Source organism: Cupressus sempervirens, chromosome 5 (assembly GCF_028749045.1).
Source record: "Cupressus sempervirens isolate cs-2001-9-10 chromosome 5, ASM2874904v1, whole genome shotgun sequence".
Taxonomy (NCBI): Eukaryota; Viridiplantae; Streptophyta; class Pinopsida; order Cupressales; family Cupressaceae; genus Cupressus; species Cupressus sempervirens.
This window is the reverse complement of record NC_143122.1, coordinates 234015821-234037823: the sequence shown is the minus strand read 5'-3', so window position 1 is coordinate 234037823 and position 22003 is coordinate 234015821. Positions and strand designations below refer to the sequence as shown.

At 31.9% G+C, this 22003-nt stretch overlaps 1 pseudogene; it reads right to left on the bottom strand.

Moving 5' to 3' along the window:
- Window positions 1–2005: 2005 nt before the first annotated feature.
- Window positions 2006–6926, bottom strand: LOC149555327 (putative receptor-like protein kinase At1g11050 pseudogene; annotated as a pseudogene).
- Window positions 6927–22003: the final 15077 nt, after the last annotated feature.

The window sequence follows — 22003 nt, the reverse complement described above, 5'->3', positions numbered from 1 at the left end:
TATAATTATTTTGTACTAACCTAGCTTAAGCCTAAGGAAATTATAAATTATATCAAATTCCATATATTTTGGAACTTAGTCTAAATAGTTGTATAAAACCTTATCTTACCTTTAGGGTATATATATATATCTGATTTTCTTGTTTCTCTAATATTTTTTTTTATATGAACTCATATGTAAATTATTAGATTTTAAGCATGCATAATAATTTATCTCTTATTTTATATTGACACCTTAGAGTATTTGTTCATTATGACATCTATTAATTGAGGTTTTTCTAATTAATATTCATTTATATCAAATTATTGAATATTTTTATCCTTCATAACTTATTGAACACCTATGTATTGTTTTTACACTTGCATAATTTTAGATCTTATGATTGTAAGTGCCTTCTATATGAAGATTATTTTAGTTAACTTTGTCTTTTCTATTTTCAAACCATTCTTAAGAGATATCATTTTAATGCTAGTATTTCCCTTTTATTCCATCCAAAACCTTGATTTTTATATGCAAGTTTCTATGAAATGTCTTGGTTTTAATGTTCAATTGTAATGAAATGATAGAATACATGCAATGTCATAACTTTAATTTTGAGTTGTAATGAAATGTTAGAAATACATTCAAGTTGTGAAAGCATCGATAATGCATGTTATGTTAGTTTTATAAATTACCTAAAAGAATTGTCATTACAAAGCATATAATGATTTTACGACAATAAACACAATCAAAATATCAAGAAAGTGTTTCCTTATTTTCACAGCCACCCGTAAACATCACACACTAAGGAATAGATTAAGCTTGGAAAATAAGTCAACTTTGACTATATAACACTTTTAGCCTAGGAATTAAGCCTCTATTTGTGATTAAGCCATCATATTTTCAGCTTGTATTTTTTGCAAAAAATAATTTTTCAACCTCCCACACTCTTCAAATGTAGAAGCCAATAATAGGAATCACACCTACGAAGTCCCACTTTTCACACTCAAAAGACCAAAGTGAAAAGTGAATATTATAAATACTTCATCAGATTAAATTTTTTGAAATATTTGTGTACCATGTTTAAATAAATTATACTATAGTTTAAGTTGAATATTAAAACTTGTTAGATTAATCTTTAATTATATTGTTCCAAATATATAAGATACACATATACAAATTAAGTATACACTAATTTATGTATTCATTAATTAATTAAAAAAAAATTAAAATATTAACATTATATAAAAATACGAAATCGTTATTTGTTGTTTTGATGGTAATGGGACAAAGCTAAGATTAATTATTTGTATGTGTTGAAATTAATTATTATTATTCATTAAATTCGAGTAGAGTTGCACTAAAGATCTTTGAGATGAGAAGCCCACAAATTACTATTGTACTATATCTTGTTGCCTCATCAAAATCATTATTTTTTATTATAGAAGCAAACATGAAAATCTTTAACATATATATATATATATATATATATATATATATATATATATATATATATATATATATATAGACACACACACACACACACACACACACACACACACACACACACACATATATATATACATATACATATACATATACATATATATGTACATACATATACATATACATACATATACATATACATATATATATATATATATACATACACACACACACACACACACACACACACACACACACACACACACATATATATATATATATAATGAACATAAAAGAATTTCAAAACTTATTTTACTCAATTTATTTTCAACATGATTCAAATTGTAAATATTAATATGTGTATTCAACTATATATAGTTTTCGAGTCAAACTCATTGACCCACAATTTCATGAAACACATCTTCGATAAAAATAAATGAAATGAATAACATTCACATAAATAAAACAACAATCATCCATCTTAGTTCTACTCCAATTCAAATAGTCAATTACAGATTTTATGTTTACCGATTCAATAATGAAAACCAAACTTGAGAGCAAAAAATCAAAATTACTTTTACTATCTAACCAAGAGCTTAATGTTCTGCATAGACGGTGAAATTGAAAAGATGGAAGAGTCATTGTATCCATCCTCAAACGCTCCCTGATTCAGAAGTAACAATGGCCTGTTGGGGATCTCTGGAATGTCTACCTCTCCCTCTAACATCTTCAATGCCTCTGCCATGCTTAGTCTGAATGCAACCATTACATGAGCACACAAAATGCCCACAAATACAAACCTCTCCATAACATCTGCAGACCCCTTCTCACGTATTCCAGCATCTATAATCTCAATCATTTTTCTCGCCTTGACAAGCTTCCATGCCCAATCTGTGATTAGATAATCAAACGGGGACTCCACAGACGTATCCAGAGCCTTTCTGCCACTCATAATCTCAAGCAAAATGATGTGGAGCACACAGCAAAAGGGAAATCTAAATGATAAAGCTTTCTAATATACTCAGTTCATAACAATATAGAGAATCACAAATAGAGAATTATAACTATGAAAATGAAGAAACCACAAGATATGAACCGGAAACCTAATTCTTCTTTTCATTATTCCATTTCAGATTACATTCTCCATTCATCGATTCTTATTCATTCCTCTTACTCTACCCTATTCTACCCTCCTACTGCTTCCTTTCTTCGAATGACAGAATATAATAAATATTTCCCCAAAACTAATTTCCAACTACCACAACCGACTCACTCTAATTCCTCTAACGGTTCTTCATGACCGAAGAGTAAACATATTACTAATGCATTTATTAAATCAAAATACTAACGTCTCCTCAACCAATTACATCCATATTGACTTTTAAAAATTTATAATGCATGTAATCTCTGGAGTCTATGAATTGTTCTAAATCTTGTGATGCCCCTGCATCATACTCCCGGGGATAGAAAAATTCAAGTCCCGTTGAATTGTTGTGACCTTCTTCCAAATTTTCCAATTGTATGGTATCACAATGATGACTGAATTAATGCCACTTGCCATAACATGCTTTTGAATTTTCCAATTGTATGGTATCACAATGATGACTGAATTAATGCCGCTTGCCATAACATGCTGATTCCAAACTGTAGAACGAATACCCTTCACGGTATCTTCGTTGAATTCTAGAACAAATACCTTAGTCAGCCTCATATCACCTGCATACCAATCAACTGGATCCACAATATGATCTTCTCCCTATTTGTAAATCTCTAGAGCATCACATTCATCAACAAATACTTCATCCCTGTCATCAATAGTCTTCTCTTCAGCATCTAATCTTTGCGCTACATCTTTTCCTTCTTGATCATTTGTGTCAACATCTCCATCATTTGGACAAATAATTTTTTCAACAATACCTGTCACCAACTCTCCTTCATCTGCAAGAACCTTTTCCTCACAAGGTTCAACAAAAACCTCCTGTTGTTCACTCTCACTCTCACTCTCTAAACCAGCATTCATCTATTGTCTGTGCCCTTCCAATGGAATGTGTACCACTTCCTAATCTTTGTCTTCATCAACAGCTTCATCTTCATCTGCTGCTTGCTCCAAAAGCAATGCTATCCTCTCCCACTTTGCAATACTCTTATCTAACTCTCTTGTAAGATTCTTGTAACTATCTTCTTCTTATTCTTGTTCTTCTAAAACCCTTTGTAGGCCTCTCAACTCTTCTTGTCTCATCCATTCTATTTCTTTTTTTCTTGCTTCTTCTTCCTTCTTCTTTATTTCTCTTTCTTCTATCTCCTTTTTATCACCATACAAGTACTCCTTTAATGCCTTAATTATTTCTCTTTCACTCCTTGTTAAAACCATCTTCTCAAACCAATCTAGGGTTCATTAGACATCCAGTCACCACCTTGGAACACTCTCAGAGGATAGTTCAGCTCCAAGCATCAACAAGGGACCTTCAACCTACCAAATCCTAGATTTTCTTCCTAGACCTTTTGTTGTGCTCTGATACCAATTTGATGCAGAGTGCACAGCAGAAGGGAAATGTAAATGATAAAGCTTTCTAATATACTTAGTTCATAACAATACAGAGAATCACAAACAGAGAATTATAACTATGAAAATGAAGAAACCACAAGATATGAACCAGAAACCTAATTCTTCTTTTCATTATTCCATTTCAGATTACATTCTCCATTCATTGATTCTCATTCATTCCTCTTACTCTACCCTATTCTACCCTCCTATTGCTTCCTTTCATCGGATGACAGAATATAATAAAGATTTCCCCAAAACTAATTTCCAACTACCCACAACCGACTCACTCTAATTCCTCTAACGGTTCTTCATGACCGAAGAGTAAACATATTACTAATGCATTTATTAAATCAAAATACTAATGTCTCCTCAACCAATTACATCCATATTGACTTTGAAAAATTTATAATGCATGTAATGTCTGGAGTCTATGAATTGTTCTAAATCTTGTGATGCCCCTGCAAGGAACAATGGATCACAGGTCAACTCTTGGGGCAAGAGTTCTTTTTATTGTGGGGAGTCTGGTGTAGGAGCACCTCAAATGTTCAAGCCACAGTTGAAGATTATAAAGACTATGAAGATCCTCAAAACAAATCAGAAGGAAGGAATGTATAAACAAGGTCATCAAATCAATTGAGCAGTCTTGGAACCTATAATGATGCTAAAATAATATTAGGTCTTCAAGATAGGTTTAGGTATAGAAATGAGTTTAATGTTTAATAAAACAATTGTATGGTTTTTCAAGTTCAAACATTAAATAAAAAAAAGGTAACGGCTGGTTTAGAGGGAAGTTTAGTTTGTAATAATTTTAAAATACCCAACTCAACGATGATAGTTGGTTGGAGTCAGTTATTATAGGGTGTCTTATAAATTGAAAAGAGTCTCTGATGTAAAGAGGAGAGAAAATATTGGAAGACTAGTATGTACGGACTCATGAACAGCAATATTAAAACTTAGATATTCTGCAACTCAAATTGCATATTGTGGTCCACAAACTGATTGGTCGGCTCTACAAATGCATTAATAAGGTTTCCTTCATCATTCCAAGTACTTTGTTGATAAGTTTCATGTTATTATAGGTTTGTTGTTACGCCTGTTGCAGAATTTAGTAGATTTCTCTTAAATATTTATTTGTTGTAGTAGGTTTTAAAGGAAATGAAGATCTTTCCATGAGGATGAAGGCCTGATACTCATGGAAAGAGTTATTCTAACATGTATGATATATTACTTACCAAGCACGTGCAAAATTAAATAAGATAGAGATTCTACCCAAACAAGGGGTCTATTTGTTGATTGGAGACATTAAACAATGTCCATGTGAAGGTGAATCCATTGTTAGTTGAGATTGGAAATGTGTGTAATCAAGTGATTGAGAAAACCCTAGTTCAAGAGTAAGAAGTGCTAGGAGGAGTCTGCCATATGATTCCTTTTTAAATTGTATCGTTTATTATTTGATTGTCATTATTGTGATTGCTCCTCATCACAAAACAACCCCAAAACTGTAATCATCGCTTCGATCTGTAAGCTGACCATACAGAGCATATTCAGGAGCCAAATAACCATGAGTTCCCGCTATACGTGTGGTCAGGTGAGATTCACCTTCTGTGGTCATTCTGGTGAGCCCAAAATCAGCCACACACGCATTCATTTGATCATCCAGCAGAATGTTAGTGGCCTTTATATCTCTGTGATAGATGGCAGGCTGAACTCCAAAGTGCAAATAATAGAGTCCCTTAGCAGTACCGATCGCAATGTTCTTCCGCTGTTTCCAATCTAATCGCGTCTTGCTCTTATTCTCCACACCGAAGATATGTTCGTCGAGGCTGCCATTAGCGAGGTAATCGTAGATGAGAAACCGCTGGCGGCCATCGGTATCATCGCTGGCGACACAGAAACCTCTCAGAACAACCAGATTCCGGTGCCTAATGCTGTTTATGATCTCCACCTCGTTAATAAACTCCGAATCCCCTTCCGAAGTGCAGTTTCTGATCCTCTTCACCGCGATCTGTTGACCGTTGGAAAGAGTTCCCCTGTACACCGTCCCGAAACCGCCCTCGCCGATGACATTGCCGGCGCTGAAATTGTCTGTGGCGCCGGCGATCTGATCCAAGTGAAACCAGACTGCCCCTGTGTTGGGCTTCAACATGCCTCTACTCATTTCCACGAAATGCCTGTGCTTTAATTTGTTTTTAATCTTGGCCCAAAAGTAGTAACACATGCCCAAGCTACAGATCATTACAATACCTATTATAGTGCCCATAGAACCGTATAACACGATTGGCCTGTTAGAGACAGGATTTACGTCCACGTAGGGCACGCGAAGTATACAGCCCGCAGCTTTATTGCTCATTGGCCCATATGCATTCACCACGCCAATTGCATAGAGACACACAAAATAATAACATTGGGTGCCCATTGCCTCTGTAGCCCCTTTTATCATGCTCACCAATTGCCTCTGAACGACTTGTCCGCTGTCATGGCACGTATGGCACGCAGAGATTTCAGTGAGATCCCCTTTCCAATCCGTGTCCAATGCAGTTTTTCCTACTTTGTCAATCCAGTCCTTCCTGGTCTGAATACCACCACAGGAGCTCGGAGACGAAACAAACTCAGATGTGTTGTTGAAACAGAGTTGAACCAAATTAGGCCGGAGACCCAAAAACGTTAGCTTTTCCTGAAATGTAGTCAAACAGGCAGTGGCAGAGGCATTGTCGGGAAGTTGGAATGCCGATTCCTTTCTGAGGTATTGTGCAAGGCCTACACCCACCATGCTTCTCAATGCCGCACCACAGTTTTCCAGTTCCACGGAAGTTTGAATGGATCGACAGGATGATGTGTTCCATGGCATTTGAGTAATATAGTCGAAGTTAATCGGACATTCGACTGCAACATTTGGGATTGCCCCATAATACACCAATAGCAGCAGTGCAATGAATCCTTCCAGTCCCATCTTCATTTTCTCCTAAAATGGCTCTACTTTGGGTTGTACTGCTAATGTGGATTAGCTTCAAATGATCTTTGTCGAAAGCAAAATGAAACCCTGCGAGATGGGCCAGGTCTGGGCGTTGTACCTAATGCTGTGGAAAGTGATGATAAGCCATGTTGGATTCTCTGTCGAATACGGTTGAGCAGAGGAAGACACAATATTGTATTTCAATGGGCTGTCAATCACAAGATTCCAAAGACTCGGGGCCCCCGTTCGCTTTGTCTATCCAAAAATTGATTCTCGCGTGAATCATGATTTTTAATTGAAAATACATAGAAGTCTAAAGTTTCGATCCATTAAAAATTAGAATCACATGGACATCTTGGCTGCCCTTTGTCTCCATGACTTCACACATTGCTATTTCTTATATTTGGCAGTTAATTTTCAGTGCGCGTGACGAAGGTGATTTTAATTTTCAGTGCGCGTGATGAAGTTGATTGCTCTTTTTATCTCGCAAAGCACAAAACAAACATGGAGAGGGCCTACTGAGCACGCGGTTGGTGCGGCAAACGAAATTTATGTTTTAATTGGCCAAAACTAGATTGAATAACAGCCCATGGAACTTCAAAACATGTTCCAGAAGAATGATTCTATTTAATGGGAAAATTAATTAAGGATAGAATGTTTTGATTGGTATATTATATAATTTTGTATAAAATTGATTAATTTATATATACAAATGTATGTTTATGTATATATTTACTCTCTCGCACATACATACAAATATATACGAGGAGGTACTTGGTGACCTTGTCTAGCAACTAACAATTCTTGGGTGAGATCCTCCGCCTGCTGGCCATCCCACCTTTTTAATTTGCGAGCAGTTTTGAATTCAAGACCATGGGAAACTATCCATAACCTTAAACGATTATACTACTTATATATATTCAATCACATTTTCTCATTCATACTTTTCATTTATTTGTTCTTAAGCTTTGTTATTCTACGTCATGTGACTTTTTTGCATTGCAAAACTAGAACAAACACCGAAACTTGAAAGAGAAATCAAATTTAAAAGAGTCTTTCAAAAGATATTCACAAAAGAGACTGTCCAACCAAAGAGTTTGCTCCATAACAGATAAGTTAGTTTAAAACTAAAACAAAGGTTCACTAAATAACATACAAGCAAAGTGGACATATATTCAACACTCAAACTAGTCTAATCAGATGATGAAAACAACGATTCAGAATATTCAAGTTTTATTGAATGTCATATGGTATTACATGATTTGCTACATTGTTTCTATCTAAGCAATATATTAATAATATGAAAGTTTCTAGCAGTCAACTAGAGAGACCTCCATATAGGAAATTTTGAGTTCCACTCTGACCTATATATGTGTGGCAGGGACTAACTTTATCATAAATAAAAACTAGCAGTCGCATGCTTTTGTACATGCAACGAGTGCGTTGATAGGAGATGAGATTTAAGAGAAAAATGTAAAATGAACATTAAATAATGAAAATATATGTTTTTTAAAAATGAAAATACAAAAATAAAAAAGTTGAAAATTAAAACATAGATATAAAATTTACAATGTTTAGGAAATTTGAATATTGCTTAAGAAACGTGTTTAATAATTTTAATTTCAATATTTTATAATTAAATTCAATTTATCAAATATGAAAAAAAATCATTTAAAAAAAAATTAAAAAAATTGTTATGAAAAATTAATAAGAAGATTAAAAAAAATAATATGAGAAATAGCAACATATCTAAGAAATATTATATTGACTAAATAAATTATAGAAACTAAGAAAAACAATATTTAAAGAAAAAACTAAACTAAACTAAACTAAACTATAAAAAATAAAAATTTAAAGTGATTTAAAAACTAAAAACTAAATAAATTTAAAAAATCAGAAGTTTAACAAATAGAGATCACAACATAATCTAATGTGGAGATCACAAGTAATTATTTTTTAAATAAATAAGAAAAGAAAAATGATAATTAAAAGTAGATATTTAAATTATAATTTTATGTGAACAAATTAGATTATTAATTATTTTTAATTTAAATAACATAAAATCTTTTAAATAGATTAATAAATATTATTTATTTAAATTAAATTTATCAAATATGAAAATAAATTATTAAAAAAAAACTCATCAAAAACAAAAAAAAATTGTCTAATAAATATTATATTGGCTAAATAAATTAAAGAAACTACAAAATAATATTTAAAAAAAAAATTAAACTAATACATTTTTTTAAAAATTAAAAAAAACTAAAATCTAAATCAATTTAAAAAATCAAAAGTTAACTAAATAGATCACAAAATGAGCTAATGTGGAGATCACAACTAATAAATAGAAAAAGAAAAACAATAGTGTGGATGGATGGCCCCATGGGTTGGATGGCTTGGGTGGACACTTGGGATGATGTGCTTCACTAGGTGTCTTGGTTCATGATTTTGTTCTACTCTTTCATTGTATATACTTCTTTTTTGATGGTGTGAGGCTTGGCCTCTGAACTCCGATACTTTGCGATCTCTTGTATTATTTATCTCCTTATTTCTAAAATAAAAATAGATAAAAGTGGAGATAACAACTAATAAATATCAAAATAAGAGTTAAAAGTGGAGGGAGATAAAAACTGGCCAATAAATAATTAACTAACGGAAAGGATTTTCAATTTTTTGGCCAAATTCTTGCAAATTTTCCATCAAAAATTTAATTTCTGAGAACAAAGTTCCCACAAATAGCTTATGGGCTTAATAAAAATTGATACAATTTTTTTTAAAAAAAAAAAAAAAAAACAAATACTGTTGAAACAAACTTAACTATAACACCAATTCCTCTTATATTTTCTGATATAACATCAATTTCTCAGTTTCAACAATAGGAGTGTTGCTGCAGAGCCAAAAACATACCGTAACTTTGTTTCCTTATATTCTTCTTTGTCTTTTGCGTCCTTAAGCTACAAATGGGATGTTTTTGCCTATCTAGCAACGCTCCCATTATCCAAACTATGTTTCCTTTTTAAGGTGGATTGTGAGGAAGGAATCCCTTTCAATTTTAGGTAAGGTTTTTAGCTACAATGGAATGTTGGTAATAAATATAGAGCTGGACGTCAAGCTCGATGTGAAGAGGACAATATATATCTGGGAAGTGGCGAAACAAATATTCACTTGTCCGCCCATCAAGCCGACTTTCTCGTTCATATAAGAAACTAATTGTAGCTTGCATGGAGATCATCACACAAGGAAATTCATGCTTTGAGAGTGCCGCTGCTTTTAACTTTCTTCGTTGGGAATATTATCTAATTTACGAAAATGTATATATTCCACAAATGTATATATTAGTACAAATCAATTTAATTATATAACAAGAGCTCGTTGACAGCTGGAGTCCCTGCTTTTTGGGGTTATAGTAGAAGTTGTTGTTGTTAGCATCTTATATTGTTTATGTCAAAGCCTATTAGTCAAAGATATCAAGATGACAACCACATGACATGAATCGAGCGAATTACTCACTCCAAATCTCATAGTATTATAGGGTAGTTTTGCCCTATGCTCATTAAACTAATCATGTATTAAATTTTTTAATTTTAACTTATTTTAATAATAACTATAACATATAATGTACAATTTTGTTATTTTTAAAAATATATAATTTCTTTACAAAATAATTCTTCATATTTAGTTAACAAATATTAAGACAATAATATGAAATTTTTAATAATTTAATTTTCTTATGTATTGAAATTAGATAATTATTTTTCTAGATTGTATGTGATGTTTTATAATAAGTATATTAGAACATATATTTAAATATCTAAATATATAGATAAAAAATAAATATATTGTTTATAATTTAATACTATTTTACAAATTTGAAATTTAAATGATGAAAAAATTAAATAACTTAATTATATGAAAATTTTAATAATAAATCAAAAATTTAAAATTAAGATAATAATTTTTTTTTAAAAAATTATTAAAATAGGTAAGAATAGAAAAAAAATAAAGCAAATATGTAAAGGGTTTGAATTAATAGCAATGGACTCGTGTACATAAATTTCCCTTTTGCGGGCCTGCGTTCACAGTAACGCCTTGCATCAAGCCAAATTAATCCATGCCCACATCAATAAAATGGGGTTCATCCTAGATACTCTTCTCTACAACACACTTTCCAACACATATATGTCAAGTGTGAGAAGGTGGTGGATGCTCACAAAGTGTTTGACAAAATACCTGAATAGAATGTTTGTTCATGGACTGTCATGATTGCTACTTATTCAAGGCATGGAGCTTACGAGGAAGCATTTTCTCTATTTCACCAAATGCAAGAAATAGGCATCGAACTAAATCACTTTGCCTTGGGAAGCATTCTGCTTGCACTTGCTAGCATGCAGTGACTTCTTTAATATGGTTAGATGAAAGAATAGTTTGTGTAAAATGAGGAAAAAGTTAAAGTTACATTTGAAAACATTGAAACCAGTAAATTGATTTTGGATTGTGTTTCCAATTGCATTGTTTAGATTATTTCATAGTATTGGTTAAGTATTTTTTAGTATCATAATTAGTTGTTTAAGTGATAATTTGAAAATAATTTTACATTACACTAACTAAGAAGCCATAATAGAAGCAGGTAAGTATGAAGAAATATGTAACTGAATATAAAAACATAGTCAACAAAATATTGGACTATCAAATCTAGAAATTTTATCCAATTACACATAATAATGTGTGTGGGGATGGAGATAGAGGGGCAAAGAGAATTATGGAGTTCTAAGAAGGTGGAGATAGAGTGAATGTTTAAAATGGAGTCCTGTCTAAAGAGAGACTATATAACTTTAAAATATTTAATACATATTTAATTCTATTGTATAACTATAATCACAAAAAAAAATCATAATAATTTAAACAAGCATAATATACTCATCTTAAATATTAAATCATTACTAGTAAACCTCTAATGCCAATGTTATATTTTAGGTTTTAAAGTAATCAAACTATTGATTTTACTAATATTTGGTGGAATTTAGTTGAAATAATTTTCTAAAGAAAATACAATTAAAATTTAAAAATAATAAATTAAATATAAAATTAATTGAAATATAAATAATAATTTTAAAAATTAATAGCATATATTTAAAGTATGAAGTTAAATAATAGAAAATTGTTAATTATTTCTAATTAAAAAATATGAAAAAGAATAGGTTATATATATTTGAAACGTGGAGACCAAAAAATTGTTATACTTCAATATGCCTTGCAATTTATCAAACATCAAATATGGAGCAATTTTTTAACATTGAACAAAGCAATTAAAACTATTACAAAATAAAAGCTACAAAGATATCTAAATAAAAGTAGTGGACCACTACTACACCGTAACTTTAACAAAGAGTAGACAATTGAATAACTCTTTTACCATGTAAGTTCAAAATCACCCTCCTCACAATGAAATTAAAAATTTTAACAAAAGAAAAAAAATAATATGGAAATTTAGAAGATGACTTTTATAGTTGCACAATGCAGACATTAATTTTCATTATAATAATTGCTATTATAACTTGTTCAAATATATTAATAATAATAATAGTATTTGTCTGCCAGATGAATTTGATTAGCCCATCAAAGTCATCTATATATCCTGATCTAAAAAAATTTTAAAATCATATTTTTAGATGAATGCTAATAGAAACTTTAAGCCATAAATAAATATTTTATTAAAAACTGTATATCATATTAGAAACTGTAGAGGAGACCATTTCCAAACAAAAAATCCCAACATCTCAAATATAGTTTTGAAAAGTAGATATGGTATTGGATAAAGAAATGCCATACTTTTAAAATCTTCTAAAATATATACTACTAAAATAGAAAAATTATTAAATCACACACATTACTTTTTTCATAAGTCTAAATTCATAGGCAATAACACTAAAAATATATAGCTATAGATATTTTAATTTTATATAATTAGTTTGTAATATTTATTTTACAAGAATTCTTAACCTTTTATCATTCTGGCATGAATGATGTGTGTTATGTCTTTTGTGGTTAACATGAAATTCCAAAATAGGTGGAATGAATAATTTCATGCATCTGAATAGTTGTTCAGCTACCAAACATTATGACAGAACACCAAATAATCATTTCTTCCCAGTGTACAAGGTATTAGTAGGAGGATAATAAAAAGATGGGCCAAGCATTGTGAAATGGCAGTAATTTTAATTCTTTTCTAACACCTCTACATTTTGACTCCCACAACAAATTTGAAAATGGTGGAGGCAAAAAGTGGTGAGAAAATATTTGATGGTGGCTGCTTGAATTCTTTGTGGAGACATTCAAGGGTGGGTAGTGAAGATGAAACTTTCGACGACTGCTATTTATACCACTTCCATTGTTTCATGGGTGGGATGGGAAAATTGTAGGAGGGCCTAACATAAATCGTAGAAGCCTGGTGTCAGTGTAGGGTAGTTGAATACACCAATTCTTTGGCTTGACAAAAAGAGTTCGGTATTGTTGTTTGTGTTGAGAATGCACCCATTAAGCTAAACAGATTGAAAGCTTTGTCTTCCACAAAAGTGACATCACCTAGTCTTCCTTATGGCTTTCAGTAGTAAATATCCTGAGAAGAAGAAATGGTGCTAGTTCTCACATCCATCTTTAAATAGGGAGCTAATTGTGCTGTAAATATGGGAGATTTTGTTAATTTCTTTACTTGTAATGTTTTTGGATAGATGACTTTCCACGTGAGACTCTGCAACAAAAATAATGCTGAGGTTGAGCATTTCAAAGGAATTAATGGATGATTTCGTGGGAATGACTGTTTATTTTTGGATTGGGGATTTCATTCATTTTTTAGAGTGGGTTGGGTTGGGCAGTTCTCTTGATGGATTGAGAAGCCGGCACAAGCGCCTTCATGATATTCTGGTGCAAAAGTTTGAAGAACAAAGGAGTGGACCTCTGCCCTAGAGGACAACATCTAGATATAACATTCTTGTAATTAAGTTCAAACTAACTTCAATAACAAAGTTCTGTAAAAAATTTTGTGTCACAACCATTGTGAATTCTTTGTTTCAGTGCTTTCACTACAATCTTTAAGCAACAAGTTGTGTGGAATTGATTTGTGAGGAGACTGTATTTCATACACAGATTTCCAGCCACAAATCCCAATTGTGGTAGGGTTTCTCTAGAGGCCACCACTACATTTGGAGAAATAAATGCTCATGTATTTGCAGTGGTAGATGCTACTTATAAGCAAAGCCACTAATCCTTTATGATAGTTCTATAACTTAATTTTTTAAACTAAACATATGGTTGACTTTTGATTTGGCTTTAAATGTTTGCAAATACAGAGCCAAGAAAATGGTGTTGGTAAAATAGAAACCATAAAAATGCTCATGCGTTATTTAGCATTCATGGGAGGTCAAGCTGCAATAGAAAGAAGGACAGTTGAGCAACAAGTTCTAGAAGTAAGATGAATGTCATTTGTGCAATTATAAGTCAAGGCCAAAAAGTTTTTGATTTTGTAAAAGTTAGTGATAAGAATTGATAATTAATGTGGTTGTTTTCCAGATGCTATAGAAATGATAAGAATTGAAAATAGTAAATAATGTGACTCCTTTATAGGCAATATGGGATAAAGGAAAAAACTAAGGTTAAAATCCCAATGGAGGTGGCTTCCTTTAAAATAAAGCTGGAGTTGGTTGAAACTGATGACATTTGACAAGTAGAAGCTCTATGAGTAAAACACAAAGCTTACATTTTATAGATAAAGACAACCATGACAAGTGACTTCCAAATTGTCTTTGTTACCAATAGTCCTATGAGAGAAAAAGGGCAGAATTTGTAGGGAAATATATTAAAAATTGTATCAAAACTGTGTATAATGAGATGAATCAAACATAATCTCCCTACAACTATATAAAAGGGAAATAAACTAAAAATTGTGTAAAATGAGACAAATCAAACATATCCTCCTTGCAACTACTTCAGTCAATATAAAGACATTTTGATAATCTAATATATGTTACTAAAAAAGTTATGTGAATGGTTCCCATAATGCTTTGAAGCTGTTCCCCATGAAAAGCCTATAGAAATCAAATGCTATTATTAATCACTCAAAACAAAAATGAAAAATGAAAAAAGCAGGCCCTCAAAATCAGAGTATTTGGGTTAGTTTGGAAATGATACAATGGCTTTAAGGCCCTCATCAATTTCAATATCCTCCTTCTTGGGCACAACCATTTCCTCAAGAAACAAAATCACACCAGCCCTAGCCATTCCTTAAGGAAAGAAAATGACAAGAATAATTCCTACCCTATAATCTCTTTCAGTAAAACTACATTAAAAACCTAAGACCTTGGGTTAGCAGAGCAACCAAAAAATCCTCAACATGCTACTGGGCACAATTCTTTTTCTTCCGTCTCAAACAGAACATTTACAACTTAGAAAATAAGTTCAAGAAATCTAAAACTATAGAGGGAAAAATTAAGTTTAAGAAACCCCAAAAAGTAGAAACTTGAAAATCGCTAATAGCTGGATTTGCACAGAACAGGTATGTTAATGAGGCTTTTAGTCTCTTTCAAGAAATGCCACAAAAGGATGTATATTCCTGCACAACAATGATCATAGGGTTTTCTCAAAATGGGTTGGTTGATAGAGCCCTAAAACTATTCAACAAAATGCCTGGACGAAACTTGATTTCATGGAATGCGATGATTGCAGGATTCACACAGAATGGACATGTCAAGTCCCAGTCCAGAGAGGCGTAGAGCAAAGAGTCCACTGACAATATTGGAGTTGAAGAAGTTTCAAGAAAAAAAAAAATCCAAAATTTTGTAACAAAAAAATCATATTTACCCCTAGTAAAATTCCCACTAGCCAATCAAAAAATACAAATTATTGTTTCAAAATTAATTTAAAAATATACTATTTTTAACTTTAGAAGCTCACATGGTTTTTGATTGTGAAAAATATTAATTATGCCCACAGTGAAAACATTAGTACCCTGCCTATGCATAGGCAAGGACTAATAATACATGGATGCTAATAATAGTAATATATTGCAGAATGAGTCAACATATTTTGCTGAGTGGATCATTATTATAAAAGATGAGTACATATGTTAATTATTGTTTAAATGGATTTGACTCAAAAATTATATGATTGAATCTTAATAGCAATATTATAATAGTATAAGGATTTATTTCTTTTCAAATTGATTGTATGCATGTAGATATAAATTATCATCGTTTGTTTTATGATTGATACACTTTATTGTTATTTTTATACTATTCTATCAAAAATTAAGATCATATTTTGGGGAAGAGACCCAATAGCCATTAGGGGGTCAAATGACCATGATAGAGTATAGGTCATAGATACCCTCCAATAACCGATCACATGTGTACTATTAGTTGATCATTTTTTAGCTTTTTTGGCTAGTTATTGATCCATTTGTACACCACTATGGGGACATTTCATATTGACTACTAAGACATTTTACCCCAAGTACTCTAGTGTTTTTGGTATTTTTTGGTGAGCGACTACTGGGGGGTGAACATAATGCGTATCAGACAAGTTTTTTAAAATGAGACTTTTTGACAACTTCACACTCTACAACCTCTACAGAGAGATCTATAAATGCCCAAACACAAAAACCTTAGCTTTAAGCTCTCGAGTCACCTACTAAGGTGCACCAAAAAAATTGGCGTAATTTGACTTATAGTTTAGAAGATCTTGCTGTGTGAAGTTAGCCTGGACAACTATTGGATCTCTTCCCCTATAGATGTGTATTTATTTTGGAATACAAATTTCATTTAATGCAAGACACATTTCCATTTATAATTCATCAAATTCATTACTTTGCATTGATTATTAAAGAGTAACAATATTCTAAAATAGTTGAAGTAGATTAGTATATCTCAAGGATAATTATTTTCTACATCTACTTTTTAATTTGGCTATCTTTATGGTCCAAAAAAATAACTAGATGAGAACACTCCCATTATGTAATGTACAAGAAGGATAAAGATAGCATGTGAACTACAATATTTTTTGAATGATTTATCTCTTTAATACTTGAAAGGATTTTGGGAATATTTACGAATGTCAAAATAATGCATATTGAATGTTTTCAAAAATAATCACATTATACATAAATGATGAAAAAATCTACTAAGTTGACTTATGGTATGACTGCAATAGAAAAGTGTTGATGAACTCAAATTTATAATATTAATATATTAATGAATTTTTTTATATAGCATTACAGTTTTGTAAGATAAGGAAACACCAATTTTAATGTGACAAAGTATATCAACATATAGTTTGGTGAAGGAAAAAGATATATAAAAATATATTAAAAGAATGAAATAATATTAAATATTTGAAAATTTACAAAATTTAGTCATATTCAAAACTATATGACCAAACTCATAACTAATAAAAATTGATGCACACACATGATGCATGTGTATAATCATGACAAAATTATATATATATATATATATATATATATATATATATATATATATATATATATATATATATATATATATATATATATATATATATATATATATATATATATATATAAAGTTTTCATGATTATAGTATATTATAGATGACATTACATGTTATATACATTTAAAATATAATTTAAATTATAGTAAAAAAGGATTATAGTATACTGTGGTTCCTCTCAAATGTTGGTAAAATGGTTTTGGAAAATTAATAATTATTGATGATATATACATTCACTTTAATCAAGTTTATTGAGCATCAAATGATAAAGAACTTTGACTGAAGTTAAAGTGAGGGAGCATCAAAAGAATTGAATTCTTACTTTCCAAACACAAAGACATGGAAATGTTAAAAGGATTCCAGAAAAACCCACTACCCTTGCATCACCAAGATTTCAAAGACACAAATATTAGTCACTTTGTCAAATTTTAAGGAAATTACTAACCATGTAATCCATGATAGTTTTTCTAAATAAAAACTATATCTAATCTATGATCTTAATAAAGTATTGAGAAATATGTTATTAAGGGATCTAGTACTCAACTTCCTATCATTTCAACCAAGATATAAAATTATAATCAAGAGGGTCTTGAGATATTTGTAAGATATCTCTGGGTGCACTTTGTTAGAAATGAGAAAGCACCCACAATTATTGGTTGTGGACAAGTGAGGGTAGGGGGTGGGAGTGGGGGTGGGGGAGGGTGAATCAGTTGTGTCCCAAAAATTAATACCTTAACCAATTCATCACCTTTAAAACTTAAATCATAAAGATAAATAATGGAGCATAAGGGATAAAAACACCACAACACATAACACTAGATTCTTTTTGCATGGAAAACTTGTTAAGGGAAAAATCACAATGGGTTATCAAACCCACTAGATGATGTACTAGGACAAATACCATGTTAAATTGAATTGTAGTTCTACTTCCTTTGGGAAATGATGAAATTTCATATTTGATATAATATTATTTATTATCATATGATCATACTAACCCCAAAGTTAGTTGACCGCTCTTGTGATCTCTCTCTTTTTCATGTGTTTATTTCCCTTGAAGTATTCTATCTTGGGGATATTTTATAGTGGAAATATTTCTAGTGATGCATGCACACTTATGCTAAAGCCATTTCTCTTGTTGAGGCATTTGCAATCACTTTAATGTGGGGGCATAACCTCCACTCACTTATGTTTATTCACTTTGGTTGGTTGTTTATAAATCTTTGGTTCCCTCTACCAAACTATTAACAATTCAAGGGGACTAGTCCTTACATCTTCTTTTGAATCCCTCTATCAAGCTATTAATAGTCTAGGAGGCTCAGTCCTTACTTTTGATCCCTCTTTAGATTACCAAACAATCTTGGAATCCTAGTCATTTCTTTCTTATCCTTATTTGGATTACCAATAGACTAGGAAGGTTCATCTCATTTCTAATCCCTTAAGGATGTTAGAAAGTAAAGTCCACCATGATAATTTGTTGGGGGGGGGGGGGTGGGGGTCTCAATTATGTGCTTAAAATAACTCTCAATATCTTTATTAATTTACAAACACATAAGTAGTAGATGTAATAACCATAGACAGATAACGATACACAATAAGACTAGATATATTAACTAGGGAAACCCTTAATCAGATGGAAAAGCCCCATGGGAATGATGCCCACAAGATGATGTACTAATATAAAAGTTCCTTGTGAAAGGATAGACCTTGTTAGGAGCCAATGAAATAAAATTAGTAAATATAAGTCCCTATTAGGAGACTTTGAATCCCTATTAGGAGTTGTGCCAACCTTGTTAGGAGTTTAAATGAGGACAATTGAACCTATGGTCCAAATATACTCAGAAACAATCTTCACTAGACAATATTTTGGGTAAGCATATCCAAGAGCTCTAAATTGACTAAAAAACAACTCCTTTTTCAATACAGTGTTGAAAATATAAGAGGAGTAATTGAGAGGGGAGGAGTGAATTAGTTACCGCTAAAACAATTCATATGTGTCAATGCAAAATGTGTCACTTAAGAACTCATCAATGACTAGCTCATCATCCATAATGTCTCCAATGTGATGACCAAACATGCATAAGGATCCACATGACATGCACATGTGACCATGGTGCAAAGAAGGCTCCTCCTCAACTAATGGACTAACGCAATGAATGAGGGTATGTGTTGAAGCATTGATAGTCCCTAGAGTACTGGTCTTTACACGTTCCTTCACAATTGAAGGAATAATGATATGCTCACCCTTTGGCTTGACAATAGGCACCCTAACTATATTAGGGTCACAACATGCCTCTGATCTCTCAAATGATGACCTCCCACCTCTACCCTAAGAATCTAACATGTCAAAATAATTGGGGATCTTACTAGGGACAAATTCACAATATAATTTCTTTAAGAAATACATTGGAACCTCATGATTATTGTAGGGAGGGGCATCAAAGACCATCCACCATCTATCCCAAAATTTAGTTCTAATATCATCATGTACGCACGAGTGGATGGGGAACCTTTTAGTTGTATGTTTAACAATGTCTTTCTCTCTTGGCTTTTTAAACAATGCACATATGTTACCTTTCATTATGTCATTTTTCCTTACATATTTATATGATAATTTGTTTACATAATATCTTCTTTGTTCTTCTCTCTTAGCATGCCAAATATCCAACTTACCACTAACAAAAGCTACATGGCTCATAATGGACTCAAGGGAGGATGCCAATTGTGCTCTCATAGGATTGGTTTTCCCATAAGATTTCAACCTACCAATGATTGCTTCTAATTCATTTTCTCCTTTTTCCATTTCATTCATTATATTGTCATGGGTGCAGGAGGAGGTCTTTCGATCAGTGGAGGTTGCGAAAGTTCTTGCTCTTCCTTACAAGAGTTTTCATTTTGATCTTGTGGATGGCTTTCATTTTGATCTCGTTGATTAAGTTGGGGATTTGGTGGTAGATTATTCACATTTATTGATAAGAAACCAATTGTATTTTAAATAAATAAACAAATTTGAAGAAAAAATAAAAAAACATACAAAACAATTCAAAAACAAGAGTAAAAAGCATACTTGATGATCCCAATCTTGATCTCTAGGCATGAGGAGGCATTTTGAGGAGGACAGTGAGCAAATTCTTCAACTTCTACAAAATGTGTACATGTAGTTGAGGGCAAAGAAGGCACTAGCAAAAAGAAACAAGAAAAAATGGAATGGGCCAAGGGTTTGCAGCCCATATATAAGTTTTTTTTAAATTTCAAAATTAAAGTTGCGTGTCATCTTTTTGGCACCAGAAATTGGTGCATTCTCCCTCATATCTTACAATTTTGAGCATCACTATCTTGATGTTCTTGTCAAAATTTAGAAATTATTGATTTTAGGAAAAAAGTTGGCACCGCAGCTTGGTGCACTTACCCACATAATAGGTGGAAAGGGATTATTTCTCTCTCTCTCTCTCTCTCTCTCTCTCTCTCTCTCTCTTCCACACATCTTTCCCAAGTCCCCTTCTTTCCCCTAAATAGTAATGTTTTATATGGATCCTAATCAAAGTTTTAAAGGTTAACTTTTGCCCATTTTTACTAGTGCATTTTCCTCCCAAATTATTGGACGGGAGTTTGGTGGAAGTTTCCCTTTTGGGGATCTAGGAGAAGAACACCCATGGGGTAAAGGGGTAGTTCCTTTCCTATGATCAAGGGGTAGAAAGGGGTCAAGGGGAAGCTCCCCCAGTATGGTTTGAAAATAACACCCTAGGTTCAACAAATTTTGCACCTCGAGAACCGCACAAAACTCCATGAAATGTACCAATTTATCAATGAAATATATTTTTATATTTGCCACACACCAAATATGGTAAATACTCTATAGGTCATGCACATTATGTAAAAGATTTATTGCATTTTTTTTAGTGCTAAATAGGGTACATTCCAAAAAGGGTGCACAACCTATAAGGAATGCACCATGTTTAGTGCATGCCAAATTGGTTTGGTATGCCAAAATTGATACTTGGCATGCCATACCATATTATGTACATTTTATAGGGTGTATTAACCATAGGATGCACATTCCATATTGCTTTTGAGGGACCAAAAAATAGTTTGGAATCCTTTTGGTTCCCCATCCTTGGGAAACTACCTAGTTACATTGCGCATTAAGAAATAAGATTTTGTCACTCTCGATTACTATGGTTGAATACATTGTGGTAGTGTCTTGTTGCACTCAAGTTCTTTTGGATAGGTCATCCTTTAAAGGAAATATTGGACTTGTTTGAAATCAATGAATTCTATAATTAAGTACGATATCTCTTTTGTTTAATTTTTTCTTGAATGGGTCAAAAAAATCCTATCTATAACTACTAACTAGCAATTTTTTGATAGTTTTCCTTAAACTTTTAACTTTAAAAAATAACATACTTAATAGATTTTTTGGTTTTGAATTATATACAACCCTTTGATAGTTATGTCATGGTTTTAAAATTTTGATGAGAGTTTGAAGAAAAATGTCAACTCTGAAATGTCCATTGATAGACATTTATATTGTTTGAAGCGTTTTTGGACTATAAATTGGAATTTCT